This window comes from Carassius gibelio, chromosome B14 (genome assembly GCF_023724105.1).
Source record: "Carassius gibelio isolate Cgi1373 ecotype wild population from Czech Republic chromosome B14, carGib1.2-hapl.c, whole genome shotgun sequence".
NCBI classification, from domain to species: domain Eukaryota; kingdom Metazoa; phylum Chordata; class Actinopteri; order Cypriniformes; family Cyprinidae; genus Carassius; species Carassius gibelio.
This window is the reverse complement of record NC_068409.1, coordinates 16657057-16673092: the sequence shown is the minus strand read 5'-3', so window position 1 is coordinate 16673092 and position 16036 is coordinate 16657057. Positions and strand designations below refer to the sequence as shown.

Below are 16036 nucleotides of genomic sequence, written 5' to 3'. Positions count from 1 at the left end.
CACAAAGAAAAATGACATGAGCAGGAAACCTGATTTTGTTTGAGATTTGAAAAATGTTGAATTCATGTTTCAGTTTTGTGCAATATATTTTAAATGCGTTTACATTTTGGATTTACGCTTATTATTTTTCGATCCATGACTGTGCTTTTTATTATTTAAAAAAACTGCATTTGTTTTTCGGCTTTGTGAGTTATTATTTTACACGTGTTTTTAAATATTTGATCTTTGCTTGTTATTTTTCGCTCTGTGACTGCAATACATTTGGCAGGAAAATAATCCCATAGTTTTATTTTCACATTTAAAAAATAAAATAAAAATAAAAATCAGCAATACCCTAATTTACAACGTCTAAAGAAAGGCATGTTTAGCATGTTCTGATTAAAATATATTGTATAGAATAATGCATGAATGTTGTTATATGTTAAAAGTAAAATACAAATCCAAGCAAAACCAAACCACAGACAGCAAAACCACAGACACTACAAAACTGAGAAACAGATCAAGAGCTACAAACAGATAAAACATCTTCACAGACCTGTAAATCAAAGAAATCAATCATAACAGAATAAAGTAAAAGAACAAGAGCAGAAATATGGAAATAAATACAATGTGACTGATCTGATTCAGAGAAATAAAAGTTGTATCAGTGATGATCAGAAGGGGTTTCATGTAATGAAATAAATGAGCTGCTAGTTCATTCAGTGTGAAGACACATAATAATATGAGCATTAAAACTATTACAAAAGACAAATGTCCAGAAAATAATCTTCATAACCATATAGAAAATCTGGTTTAATTCATATCTCCTGGTCTTAATAAATCTCATGGTTTTATTTGATAAGATCTGCTGTTGGCAGCTGAAAGCTGGATTGATGTGAGAATCTGTGAGATTATGAAGTTATTTCTCATAGATGTGATGATCTGCTGCTGCTCTCATCAATCTTCTGCTGTGTGTTCATGTCCTTCTCTAAATCTTCTCATCCTCACTTTCTGATCTTCCTGTTTCTTTCCTAAACACATCATCATCATCATCATCATCATCATCATCTTCACACTCTTAATATCTGCATGTCAAATCCACAATGATGATGATAAATGTCTCTCACCTGACGTGTGTCTCATGTAGATGTGAAAAGCTCCTAACAGACCGAACAGAACCATCAGCTGAAGACACCAGACCACAACAAACACCACAGACACTGAACAACACAAACACAATCAACCGATCAATGAACGACAATTAGACAGAAAACAAAACCTTCATGTTTTAAGCAGTGACACGTTCTAATGTCTGTGTGCTGATCACTGATATCAACACACTTCACTGCTGAGATCAAGCTGAAACAAACTAAAGACACTTCAAGAATTAAGAGACCTGAATGATCCTCATCATTGGTGTTGCCAAGGGTTATATATATATATATATATATATATATATATATATATATATATATATATATATATATATTGCCAAGACAGAACTGCTTGTGATTCCAGCAAACCCATCGTTCCATCACAATTTCACCATCAAGTTAGGCACATCAACCATAACTCCTTCAAAAACAGCTAGAAGCCTTGGAGTTATGATTGATGATCAGCTGACTTTCTCAGACCACACTGATAAAACTGTCCCATCCTGCAAATTTGCTTTATTCAACATCAAGAAGTTCAAGCCCTTTCTTTCGGAACATGCTGCACAACTCCTTGTTCAAGCTCTTGTTCTGTCCAGGCTGGACTATTGCAATGCTCTCTTGGCAGGTCTTCCAGTCAATTCTATAAAACCTTTACAATTAATTCAGAACGCAGCAGCAAGATTAATCTTTAATGAGCCAAAAAGAATACATGTCACACCTCTGTTTATCAATTTGCACTGGCTTCCAATAGCTGCTCGCATCAAATTCAAGGCATTGATGTTTGCCTACAAAACTACCACTGGCTCTGCACCCATTTACCTAAATTCATTACTTCAGACTTATGTGCCTCTAGAAGCTTGCGTTCTGCAAATTAATGTCACTTGATTGTTCATCCCAAAGAAGTCACTTTTACGGACTTTTAAATTAAATGTTCCCTTCTGGTGGAATGACCTCCCCAAATCAGTCCTTAGCCATCTTCAAGAATCGGCTTAAAACACATCTCTTCCATCTTTATTTGACCCTCTAACTTTAACACTCACTATTCTTATTCTATTCTTTAAAAAAATCTAACTACCTTTCTAATCTTTTTGTATTCTATTTTCTTTTCATTTATTATACAATTGTATATGTATGTGTGTGTGTGTGAGTGTATGTGTAAAGTTTTCTGTTTTCTTTTTATTTCTTATATTAGTTAAAAACCCATGCTACGTGTACTGTGTTAACCTAACTGAGACTTGTTATAGCACTTATATATCATTGCTCTTTTTGTTGTTTTTGATTGCTTCCACTGTCTTCATCTGTAAGTCGGTTTGGATAAAAGCGTCTGCTAAATGAATAAATGTAAATGTAAATGTACAGTATCTGGAGATTCATGTATTAATCTCACCAGGACAGGGTTTGAGTCTAATGGTCTTCTGTGCGTGACTGACGTGGTTCTTCACGCTGCAGCTGATGTCTCCATCAGTTTCCTCATCCAGATCAATGCTGCTGTTTCCATCCATCAGTGGATCTCCATTCAGAGTCCAGTTGTAGAGGAGCTGATCCCCCTCAGAGGAGCAGAACACCCTCATCACCCCACTGGAGGAGCAGATGATTGACACTTCCACTGAGCCAATAGGAGCTGGAGGGAGGGACACATCCCAGTCACATGACTCTTTCTCAACATGTAATCAGCATCAATATCAAAGCATTTCTAAAATAAAATTTATTGCTGAGAGCTTCTATACCTTCAACAATCACTTGAAGATCACTTTCCATTGCCATATCTATCTCATTGACAAATGATGTGTATTTTCCTGAATCTGCTCTGGTCACATTGTTTATGATCAGAGTTATATTATCAAAGAAGAACTCAGATCTGTTTCTGATGGATTCATGTGTATTTATTATCGGAGACACATTTTTAAAGAACTCAGATCTGTTTCTGATGGATTCGTAATAATTATATTTCTTTATGCTACAGACTTCCAGTCTACTGTCATCATTTAACATCTTATACAATTTAAGGTAAGAATATCGAGGGTTCAGCTTCATCTGCAGACTGAGTTTGTGTCCCAGAGCTGCGTAACATTGTTTGATTGAATATGGTTCATCAAATGTGCAGAGCTGATCCAGACCTGAAGAACAAAACACACACAAGATGAAATGTACCAACATCGACAGAGTCAGAGTGTTACTGCTGCTAGAAATATCATCTCTCTCATCATGAATTTCAACAGACACAAATTACACAAACATTCATCATCAAGTTCTACAGAAGACACAAATCAGACTCTTGATCTCATGTCAGGTTTATCAAATGATTTAAAAAAAATCTGTTTTTCTACATGTCCTGAAACTTTTTGTAAACAACTAAGGAAATATTAGAAAGAACAACACACACACAAAAGCATATCGAATCCATCATTCCTCATAATTGATTTAATATTACATTAAATACTTGTACAGCAGCCAGAACATCAGGGACCGTATTCATAAAGAATCTTACTGCAAAAAGTAGCTCCTAGTGACACAATTCTAAGAAAATTCTTAGAAATGTGGGCGTTTACTCTTAAAACAAATAAATAAAAATCCTAGTAAAGAAAAAATTTAATTCAGAAAGCATCTTAACCCTTAAAAGAGGTCTTAAGGTCAAACTTGTTAGGAGCACGGACGAGGACTTTTAAGAGGCTTAAGAGTTTCTTTAGCAGAGGAGAAAATGGCAGAAAGATGAAGAGACAGAAGAAATGTGTTGCAGACAATGGATGACAGTGAGTTAATAATACGGTATAGATTATATAATAATTTATAATTTAATATATAAATTAAAGTAATCACTACATTACGATATTTGGCAACTGGGAAAATGCAACAATGCAATAGTGATGATTTGGGTCTGTCACAACCTTCTGTAAGCAGAGTGATCACACAAACAATTACAGCACTTTCAGAACATCTTATTGTGTCACAGTTCATTTCTTCACAGGCCATTCTTAAAGGAAAATTCGGATCCGTTGTCACAGCAAGGGACAAGAAGCAGACACGGGAGCGTATAGCACAAACTATTAACGGTTCATTCCCCTGCTTGTGTGCACCTATAAGCCTGCTATATTCATAAATGCAGTTTTTTGAGCATGCAAGGTGGGAATGTCCAGTGAAACGAAATGAACTGTGACACAATAAGATGTTCTGAAAGTGCTGTAATTGTTTGTGTGATCACTCTGCTTACAGAAGGTTGTGTCAGACCCAAATCATCACTATTGCACTGTTGCATTTTCCCAGTTGCCAAATATCGTAATGTAGTGATTACTTTAATTTTTGGCACTATGGCATTTCTGCGCTGTGTCGGAGATGTTAGCACGTCTCTAATAAGATCATTCACAAACATGATCGCTGCACAATCTAGTCTATAGTGTCTTATTAACTCACTGTCATCCATTGTCTGCAACACATTTCTTCTGCCTCTTCGTCTTTCTGCCATTTTCTCCTCTGCTAAAGAAACTCAAGCCTCTTAAAAGTCCTCGTCCGGGCTCCTAACAAGTTTGACCTTAAGACCTCTTTTAAGGGTTATGATGCTTTCTGAATGACTTTTTCTTTACTAGGATTTTTTCTTTAATTTTAAGAGTTCTCTTACTCGCTACGTTCTCAAAACTCAGGCAATTTGATAATACCTAGAATATCAAAATCAACTGCGGGCGGCAGATCCTTTTCCTATTTGGCTCCTAAACTCTGGAATAAGCTACCTAACATTGTTCGGGAGGCAGACACACTCTTGCAGTTTAAATCTAGATTAAAGACCCACCTCTTTAACCTGGCTTACACATAACATACTAATATGCTTTTAATATCCAAATCCGTTAAAGGATTTTTAGGCTGCATTAATTAGGTAAACTGGAACCGGAACACTTCACATAACACCGTACTTTCTACATCATTAGAAGAATGGCATCTACGCTAATATTTGTCTGTTTCTCTCTTATTCCGAGGTCACCGTAGCCACCAGATCCAGTCTGTATCCAGATCAGAGGGTCACTACAGTCACCCGGATCCAGTACGTATCCAGACCAGATGGTGGATCAGCACCTAGAAAGGACCTCTACATCCCTGAAAGACAGCGGAGACCAGGACAACTAGAGCCCCAGATACAGATCCCCTGTAAAGACCTTGTCTCAGAGGAGCACCAGGACAAGACCACAGGAAACAGATGATTCTTCTGCACAATCTGACTTTGCTGCAGCCTGGAATTGAACTACTGGTTTCGTCTGGTCAGAGGAGAACTGGCCCCCCAACTGAGCCTGGTTTCTCCCAAGGTTTTTTTCTCCATTCTGTCACCGATGGAGTTTCGGTTCCTTGCCGCTGTCGCCTCTGGCTTGCTTAGTTGGGGTCACTTCATCTACAGCGATATCATTGACTTGATTGCAAATTAAAACAGACACTATTTCAACTGAACAGAGATGACATAACTGAATTCAATGATGAACTGCCTTTAACTATCATTTTGCATTATTGAGACACTGTTTTCCAAATGAATGTTGTTCAGTGCTTTGGCGCAATGTATTTTGTTTAAAGCACTATATAAATAAAGGTGATTGATTGATTGATTGATTGAAGAGTAAACGCCCACATTTCTAAGAATTTTCTTAGAATTGTGTCACTAGGAGCTACTTTTTGCAGTAAGATTCTTTATGAATACGGGCCCTGGAGTATAAACTCTAGTTTCCATGCAGATATTAGGATTTATAAATAAATGGCATTATGTGTGCACAGTGTAAATATAAATATCATGTATGAATTTAGTAAAAAATGGCATGCTACATTTTAATGTTTAATAATACAGAGGATTGATTGGCTGCTTTGAATTTTGCTCTTTTGAGTGCAGAGAAAATGTTTTAATGCAAATAATGACTGCAGTAAAAACAAAAAAAAACAACAAAAAAACATAAATATAATGAACATGGCCATAGCCAGGCTTTGAAAATAAGTGAGGTCAATGGTGGTTTCTATAATAACCCCCTTATTATATAATTGTGCTATAATAATCTCTATAAATACTTAAATTAATAAAACTTATTGTATACACTAACACTTCAAAAGAGACAGAAATGTAAAAATAAATAATGAAACAGTTTGAAATAATGTATTGGGTAGAGTAAGGGTAGGTGTATGGAGGTTGTACCCTTTGAAAAGTTGTACCCTTTGAAAAGGTACCGCCCCAGTGACAGTGTAGAGGCATATTGTCATCAAATAAATAAGAGGAAGGAGTTAGAGAACTTTTAAAGTTAGAGAACTTTTAGCAGCGATAAAGCTGAACCATGTGATGATGTGTGGAAACAAGAATTATAGTGCAGTCATTTTTTATAAAATGCTGCTATAGTTGCAAGCTTCTTCAGAGTTAAAGTAATATGTTTGATCAGTCAGTGAATGCTATTTCTATATTTCATAGTAGGTAATCAGCTGTTATACTTTACAGAAGGAGATTTCTGAGAATTCAAACTTTTTAAGACATTTTTATGCCCACATCATTTCTGGGTCTTTCACAAAAACATCCAACTCTTTAACTATGAGTTTTGCAATTAATTGAATATTACTTTGTTTTTATTTCAGAGATTGATCAGCATCATAAGAGTCTGATGTGAAAGTGACTCACATGCAGCAGTTTGCAGCAGCATCAGTCCAAAGATGAGCATCATTTCTCTAAAGTCCAGTTTCAGAAGAACTCAATCCCAGCAGAAGAGTGTGACGCTGCTTCAGTCACACAATCACTTCTTGCTCTGACAGAAGAGACGACTATGCAAACTTCTTATTAAACCACTGACAGTTTCTTTGAGAAAAGAGGAAGTTGAGATTATTGAAACAGTTTGGGGTTTAAGATCTTGCACAGGAACACACAAATAAATAACGCATACATGTGCTTGTCTGCCTTTGTGTGTAATAATGTTTCATTTATCAATGTATCTTAATTAGCGTTCACCAAAAAATAAAAACTCAGAAGTAGTTTCTAAGAGTTGCATCCTTTATTGTATGTATGTTTTGATCTGTTGGGAGTCAAATTAGGGAAATTCAAAATAACTGAACTGTCAAGAACAGTCACTTGATGTGTGAGTTCAAGTTCAGGTTCAAGTCTGCTTTATTGTCAATTTCCACATGTACAGTACATACATACAGAGAATCAAAATTGTGTTACTCTCAGACCCCGGTGCATACAGATAACATTAACATTAAAGACTAAAAAAATAACTAGATCAAATATAAAATGTAGATACAATTATACAATAAGGGAATTATAAAAAAAGACACAATAAAATAAAAAATAAAGTTAGAAATAAAGTTAAATAAAGCAGCGCAAGGTAAATGACAGATATAGTGAAAATCAATGAAGTGAACAACAGTGCAGTTAAAAGATTTTTTAGTGCAAAAAAATCACTTATTAAGAATATCTTATTAAGTCTGATTAAAGTGACAAGTGACAAGTGACCAAGAGCAGTTATTTAACTGACTGATGAGGTAGTGGAATGACGTCAGTTCCATGCCGAATGAGGTAGTAAGCAGGCCAATGCTGCACAAGTGACTAGTGCATGCCATCATATAATAATTAGTGTGTGTGTGTGGGGGGGGGGTTCATAGTTCAGTGGTGCCTGGGGAAGAAGAGGGAGGGGGCAGGTTTGAGAGGGAGTTCAGCTTCCTGACAGCCTGGTGGATGAAGCTGTCCTTCAGTCTGCTGGTCCTGGCCTGGAGACTCCGCAGTTTCCTCCCTGATGGTAGCAGGCTGAAGAAGCTGTGTGATGGGTGAGTGGGATCACCTGTGATGCAGAAGGCTTTGCGGGTGAGACCAGTTCCAGAAATGTCCTGGAGGGAGGGGAGAGAGACACCAATGATCTTCTCAGCTGCTCTCACTATGCGTTGCAGAGTCTTTCGGCAGGACGCGTTGCAGGTGCCATACCACACAGTGATGTAGCTCGACAGAATGCTCTCGATGGTCCCTCTGTAGAAGGTGTACATGATGGGGGGTGGGGCTCTGGCTCTTCTCAGTTTGTGGAGGAAGTAGAGACGCTGTTGTGATTTCTTGGCCAGTGCTGCTGTGTTTTCAGTCCAGGAGAGGTCCTCTGTGATGTGCACACCCAGGAACTTGGTGCTGCTCACTCTCTCCACAGTCGCACCGTTGATGGTCAGAGGAACGTGCTGAGTGTGTGCTCTCCTGAAGTCTACAGCAATCTCCTTTGTCTTCTCCACGTTCAGAGAGAGATTGTTGTCACTGCACCACTTGGCCAGGCGGCTCACCTCAGTCCTGTAGTTTGTCTCATCTTTGTTGCTAATGAGACCCACCACAGACGTGTCATATGCAAATTTAATAAAGAGGTTGGAGCTGTGTGACGGTGTGCAGTCATGGGTCAGCAGAGTGAAGAGGAGGGGGCTCAGCACACATCCTTGGGGGGCCCCAGTGTTCAGTGTGATGGTGCTGCCGACCTGTACTTCCAGTCTTCCAGTCAGAAAGAAGTGTTGAGCCCCAGCTGACTCAGCTTGTAGATGAGCTGTTGAGGGATGATTGTGTTGAATGCTGAATTGAAGTCTATGAACAGCATTCTGACATATGAGTCCTTTTTGTCCAGATGGGTGAGTGCTGAGTGGAGGGTAGTGGAGATGGCATCATCGGTCGACCGGTTGGACCAATATGCAAACTGGAATGGGTCCAGGGAGGGGGGGAGGGCAGACTTGATGTGGTGCATGACTAGCCATTCAAAGCACTTCATCAGGATGGGGGTAAGTGCAACAGGACGGTAGTCATTGAAGCAGGATGCAGATGGCTTCAGTGTCATCACCTGGTCGCCGGGAGGAGGTGGAGTCTTCTGTGCAGTGGTGCTGTTTTGTTGCTCAAAACGAGCAAAGAAGGTGTTCAGCTCATTTAGCAGAGAGATGTTGTTGTCACAGGTTCGAGGTGGGGGCTTGTAGTCCGTAATGGTCTGTATCCCATGCCACAGGTTCCTATTGTCTCTGCTGTCACTGAATTGATGGGAAATCCTCCTGGAGTGCTGTCTCTTAGCCTCTCTGATGTCGCGGGACAGGTTGGCCCTAGCTGTTCTCAGTCCCACCTCATCTCCATCTCTGAAGGCAGCGTTCTGTGTCATCAGGAGTCTGTAGACCTCCCATGTCATCCATGGCTTCTGGTTGGCCCGGACAGTGATGGTTTTTGTGACCGTTACATCATCAATATACTTATTGATGTAGGCAGTAACAGTCTCTGAGTACTCCTGGAGGTCAGTGGTGTTATTGCATGTGGCAGCCTGCTTAAACATGTCCCAGTCAGTTGAAGCAGTCCTGAAGAATCTCTGATGATCCTTCTGGCCACACTTTAATCTGTTTGTAAACTGGTTTGGCGACTTTAATGAGTGGTCTGTCTGCAGGCATTAGCATAACAGTGATGTGGTCTGTGACTCCGAGGTGGGGGGGGGGGTGGGGGGGGGACTTTGTAAGCTCCTCTCTGTGTGGTGTAAACAAAGTCAAATATGTTATTACCTCGTGTTGGAAAGTTGATGTGCTGGTGCATTTTTGGAAACACACTCTTAAGGTTGGCATGGTTGAAATACCCAGCTATGATGAGAAAAGCATCAGGGTGTGCTGTCTGCTGCTCACTGGTGTGCTGGTACAGTTCATTTAGTGCGTCGTTCCTGTTGCTGATGATGTTGAATGGGGGAATGTACACCGAAATGAGCAGTATAGCAGTATATTCCCTCGGCAGATAGAACGGCCGGCACTTAATAATCATAAGTAGTCCTATCATACACTTTATCTCAAGTCTTGATGATTTATTACCCTGATTTATGGCCTGATTTATGGCCGTACAGTCCGTGTAGATTGACAGGTAGTCAGAAGTGTGCATGGTCAGTTGGATTGATTTATGACTATAAGGCCTGTCAGTCAAAGCGGTTGCCATGCCACTGGGTCCTGTGACCCTTGATTGACATGGAAGAGGTGTGTAAATCAAAAGATCAAAGAGATCTCAGATTTGACTTGTGTTGTGTTTATTACTGGATATATGATGGTTGTATCTGTTACCAGAGCAGTGGGGGGTTTCTTATGATGGTTGTATCTGTAACCAGAGCTGTGGGGGGTTTCTGTGAAGTTCCTTTCTGGCTTGTTGTTCACACCTAGAGACAGTGCCTACATCCTGAAACTACGTTTTAAATAGGGGTTAAAGAAATAGTGATTTAAACAGAGAAGGCATTCTGAACAATCCTGTTACAATGGCTGCCGCTGCTCCAAAGACTCCCAAAACCGCTAGAAGAGTGATGTGTATTTCACCAACAAGAGGGCCTGTTGAAATGAGAAAGGAACTGACTTTTGCACCAAGGAAAAAACAAAGCGTTAGTTTGACAAAGTTTCTTCATGAAGAGATTAATATGACGACTCGTGATTTCTCAATGTCTGGTGATCGTGTCGGAAGATTTGTGTTTGACAAAGTGATGCGTACCGTGAAGATCTATGCTATGGATGTTGAAGACAATTTTACAACGCGTGAGCCGTGTCTGATTTTCCCTGACAAAGACTGGTGGTTATTCTACAACTATGTCTGGAGAGATTTGAATGGCTGTGGTGATGATCCATTGTACATTGCAGAATGGGATGGCATAGTCCCTGACACAAGATTTAGAGTGGTTGCGGATCACAGTAAAAAGTTACCTGATGACTGTGTTTACATTTTCTGCAGCAATGACAAGACAAAGATCCGTGAACATCTGTGGCCTATACCTGAAGCTGAGCACTACATGCACTATGACATGAAGTTTTTGTTTCAGTGGAAAGATGTTCATATAATTGATGATGTTTTTACATCTATTGACAAGATGTTTAGATGGTGTGATATGTATGATCGTTACAGCTCCGTAAAGATGAAATTGTTCCACCCTGAACGGGGCGTTTCCAAGACAACTGACCAGTTCTTATCCCCACCCACATATTACAGCCATTAAGAAAAAGTCTGCAGATCGGTACACTCGCTAGATTCATTTACCGTCATGTCTCAAGAATCCACGTCAGCCTGCTGCTACAGCAACACCCCCGAAACCCTGCCTGCAATGCCTGACGACAACGCTACGACTCTGGAGATCCTCCCACAAACCCATGACAACGCCTGGCTGGATAACTTCTGCATGGAGCTGGGGTATCACAACCTGACGTTTCTTACAACGCCTTACGGTGCTAACGGTGCTGTAGCTGGAGCCACGGTCTGTGCCAGCTTCGACGACATAGACGGCTGTATTCGCACTGATGCGTTTAAAATCATAAAGGCAACTATTGTAATTCTGTTGGAACACCTAATCAACAAAAAGCTTAAGGAACTCTGTCTGGGGTGTGAAGTTGATCATCCTAGTCAACTTAGACACTCCTGTTTGTTTGAACCCTGCGCCTATTTCTTTGATGCTTACTTTGACGAATTATCACGTAACCTGGTAAAGCCTGAGCTTAAACACATCATAGCTCAAGCATTAAACCGATTCGGTTTAAGGATTAATCCACAGAGGGTCCAGGGCTCGGTGGACTCTATTTTGTGCGAATTGCGTGACGAGGTTTTCATTGTGGAGAAGCTTCGCGAGATCAGAGAAAAAGTTGTGGATGTCGCCAGTGAACAGATTGTCTATGACGCAGTGGACTGCTGGAAGGGCGGTGCACACATTGAACAAGCGTAACAAGGCCATGGGGAACGGATGGTGTGTTAATGTACTGACTAAATGTATATTTAAGCAGCGTATTAGATGTGAAATGACCAACTTGCTGTACAAGATCATTGACGACAATCCTGGTGTATCCTTAACAGTAAACGGATGTGATGTTGATGCCAAACGTTTTACAAACCTCAGGAAACAAATGGAAATTGTAAGAACAATGTCAAATGAATGGACTGATGTCATGCGTATGTGTATTAATGCCTGTGAACCGATTTCTGTAACTATCAGAAAAATACTGGATCTAATGACTGATTGTGGTAACAGTATAAGAATTGCTGATGTTTTATGCCTGTGTACATATGTAACAGACCTATGTGTGATGCTGATTTCAAGAAATGATCAGACTAATGTTTGTGAGATTATTGAAACACTGGTTGACTACATGATTGAGAAAAAAATTGTAATGTGTGTAAAGTTTCTTCAGTACCTTGACAACGTTTGATAAATAAAAAACCAATTCACTTAAAGCAGATGTGTTATTCTTTTGTAGACTCTGAGGGGTGATGATATGTCTGAACAGATTCTGAAAAATATTTACTATAACCCTTCTAACCCTGGTTCTTTAGGGGGTAAAAGGCGTTTAAAAGATGCGGTTTTAAAGGAAACAGGTGTTCGCTTATCTGATAAACAAATTTCAGACTGGCTAGCCGGGGAGGATGCGTACACATTACACAGGACAGCACCTCTAAAATACAAAAGGAACAGGGTTTTTGTCTATGGTATCGACATGCAGTTCCAGGCGGATCTAGTCGATATGTCGGCATATGCCAAGGATAACGACAACAATCATTTTCTGTTGACATGCATAGATATTTTCAGTAAATATGCTTGGACACGTGTGTTAAAAAACAAGAGTGGTGTTGAAGTGGCTAAAGCTTTTGAATCCATATTGAAAGAGGGGAGAGTCCCTCAGAAATTACAAACAGATAAAGGAAAAGAGTTTTTTAACAAACATTTCCAAAACGTAATGAGAAAGTACAACATCTTACATTTTGCAACAGGTACAGAGTTAAAAGCTAGCATTATTGAGCGATTTCACCGCAGCTATAAGGCCCGAATGTTTCGATATTTAACAGCTACAAACTCCAGACGGTACGTAGACATACTTCAAGACCTCACAGATGGATACAACGCAAGCTATCACAGAAGCATCAAGATGAGACCGATAGACGTATGCAAAGAAAATGCATCGGAGGTGCTACATAACTTATATGGGGGTATGGGTTCACACAAAGTCAAACCTGTATTTAAGTATAAGATTGGTGACACAGTAAGAATTTCTAAAGTAAGGGGACCATTTGCAAAAGGATATGAGAAAAACTATACAGAAGAGTTTTTCACTGTAAAAGCATGCATTCCGCGAGATCCCTCCGTCTATAGACTCTGTGATTATGACGGAGATGTTATCGATGGGGTTTTTTATGAGGAGGAATTGCAAAAAATATCTGTGAGTACAAACAAAACATTTAAAATAGAAAAAATTTTGGACAGGAGACGAGAAGGCAGGTCAACAAAGGTTCTGATCCAGTGGCTAGGATGGCCTTCAAAATTCAACACATGGGTGAATGAGAAAGATGTGGTAGATGTGCAGACGCCATAAAATGAAAACACACATAGATGTGTGCGCATTCGTTTAAAAAACAATCATGTCTGAGGGTGGTTTTTACTTGACGCTCCCCTGTAATGCGTCGCTAGCCGTTTATCCAGAAAATACTATTTCTAGTTATAGGACCATGCTGGCAAGAACTATAAGCCTAAAAGGTGAATGGGAGGTCGGCTTGATCGAATTTGAATTCCCCAAATCATGGTACACATTTCCAGAGGAAGACGGTGCATATATTATCACACAGGACGATGATGGGTGGAAAAAGTCTGACCATCATGTCGTTGGCGAAGGGATTAAGATTCACATCAGCAATGGAGCTCAGACCATATCAAAGCTATGTAACACACTAAAGACTGGTTATTACGAGGATGTTCTATTTCTGATTAGAGAAATCAACACAACTTTACCTCCAGGGACGACCCTTGGCTACGATCATGTAAAAAACAGAGTCTTTCTAAAAGCCCCTCCGAAGATATCGCTGACGTTTTATGGGAAGCTTGCTGTTATATTAGGGTTAACCCCCGGAGTCGCTATAGAATCCGCAAATACCGCTAATGAAGAAGAGTATGGCCGAGGAATCACGGCTGTGACGTATGCGCCGTATCAAGCAGACATAAACGGTGGTTTCTACAGCCTGTATATATATACAGATATCATTGAATATCAATCAGTTGGTGATGCGCACGTCCCACTACTGAGATGTGTACATATAGACGGTGAGAATAATAAGATTCTCAGTGTTAGATACGATAAGGCACATTACGTACCTGTCAATAAAACAACCATCACAGATATAACTATAGAGGTAAAAGACGATCAGAATCAAAAGGTGCGTTTCACTTACGGCAAGGTGAGTGCTAAGTTACACTTCAGACCCGTGAAACAGGGATTATTTTAAAAATAAATAATGCCCTATTCTAACCCGTACAAAATGGATCCTGAGCGTTACGTGGCCTATTACCAAAATCAGGCCGGTAATGGCCTTCCTGGTTATGCAGGGGGTGGCGTTATGTATGGAATGGGTCTAGGTGGGCTTTTCAGGGGTCTCTTTCGAATGGCCATACCATTACTAAAACGTGGATTCAGTATTGCAAGACCACATCTTAAATCAGCTGCAAAAAACATACTAAGCGATGTTGTTAGCAATACCCTAACACACTCCTTTAACAATAACAATGCTCAAGACGGATCGGGGCTAATGGTGATGTCTCGCAAAAGAACGTCCAGGCCACCGGGGTCCAGAAGGAGTGGTCAAACACAGAAGAAAAGAAAACGTATCCCTAAGAAGACCTCAGTCGCAAAACGCAAGCGCAAGGAGACAGCAAAACGTGTAACAATCGCAAAGCCGAAGAAATCTGTCAAAACAATTTTCTAGATCATGGCATTACTACATAACATGTCGGAAGAATGCATTAAATCTGAACTCGATCTGTTCACAGTGCCTCTGACACAAACTGCTGTTGAAAAAAACACCTATATAGAGATACCACCATTATCAGCGATTTCGGACACATCGCCTTTGGAGTTTTTTATTGCAGGAAATGGGGCAGATTATATCGACTTAAACAATGTTTTATTATTTTTGAGGGTCAAAATCACTAATCCTGATGGTACAGATATCGCAGATGGAGCACCAGTGGGCCTTATCAACTACGCAGGGGCAACAATATTTTCACAGGTTGACGTGTCACTGGGGGACCGTTTGATATCACAGAGCACAAACACCCATGCTTATCGCTGTCTTATTGAGTGCCTTCTAAATTATGATAAACATACCCTGGAAACACTTTTCTCCGCCGGGTTGTTCTATAAAGATACAGCAGGCCACATGGACGCTGCGGACCCTGCAGGAGGAAATCACGGTCTGACAAAGAGAGCGGCCTTTACCAACGCTAGTAATGTTGTCGAGCTACTAGCACCCATTCACAGCGATATCTTCTTTCAGGAAAAACTGATGCTCAATGGTGTCGACATTAAAATTCGTATGACACGGGGTAAAGATGAATTCTGTCTGATGAGGAACGATGCTATCGCCTACAAGCTAAACATCCTGTCAGCCTCGCTATTTGTGAAAAAAGTTAGCGTCTCACCCGCCGTGAGGCTAGGGCACGCACAAGCGCTGCTCTCAACCACCGCCAAGTACCCTATCGACCGCGTTTGTGTGAAAAACTTTTCAATCCCTCCAGGCTCACGAGTCTGCAATCAAGAAAACTTATTCTTAGGAACTCTTCCAAAATCTATTGTTCTAGCCATGGTTGACAATGATGCCTTTACAGGATCGTATAATAAAAACCCATTTGCCTTTAAAAATTATGATTTAGAATTTTTATCTATTTATCTGGACGGTCAGCAATTCCCTGCAAAGCCTCTGCAACCTGATTATGGGAGCGGTTCTGCAGTGCGTGAATTCTACCAAATAGCCTTGGCTTCCGGTAAACATCTCAAAAACCAAGCACTGTCTATTGATAGAGAGGACTTTTTGCACGGTTACACCCTCTACGCATTCAATCTCACGCCAGACGAGGGTTGCGGACAACACGTCTCGCTTATCAAGTCGGGGAATATTAGACTTGAAGCACGGTTCAGACAGCCTCTAC

General features: G+C 40.2%; 1 protein-coding gene and 1 long non-coding RNA gene across 8 annotated transcripts in view; one reads left to right on the top strand and one right to left on the bottom strand.

Annotated features, from left to right (window-relative positions):
- Window positions 1-16036, bottom strand: part of LOC127971498 (uncharacterized) — a 248001-nt gene that overhangs the window by 167686 nt on the left and 64279 nt on the right. The window lies entirely within an intron of this gene.
- Window positions 1-16036, top strand: part of LOC127971505 (uncharacterized) — a 108595-nt gene that overhangs the window by 44726 nt on the left and 47833 nt on the right. The window lies entirely within an intron of this gene.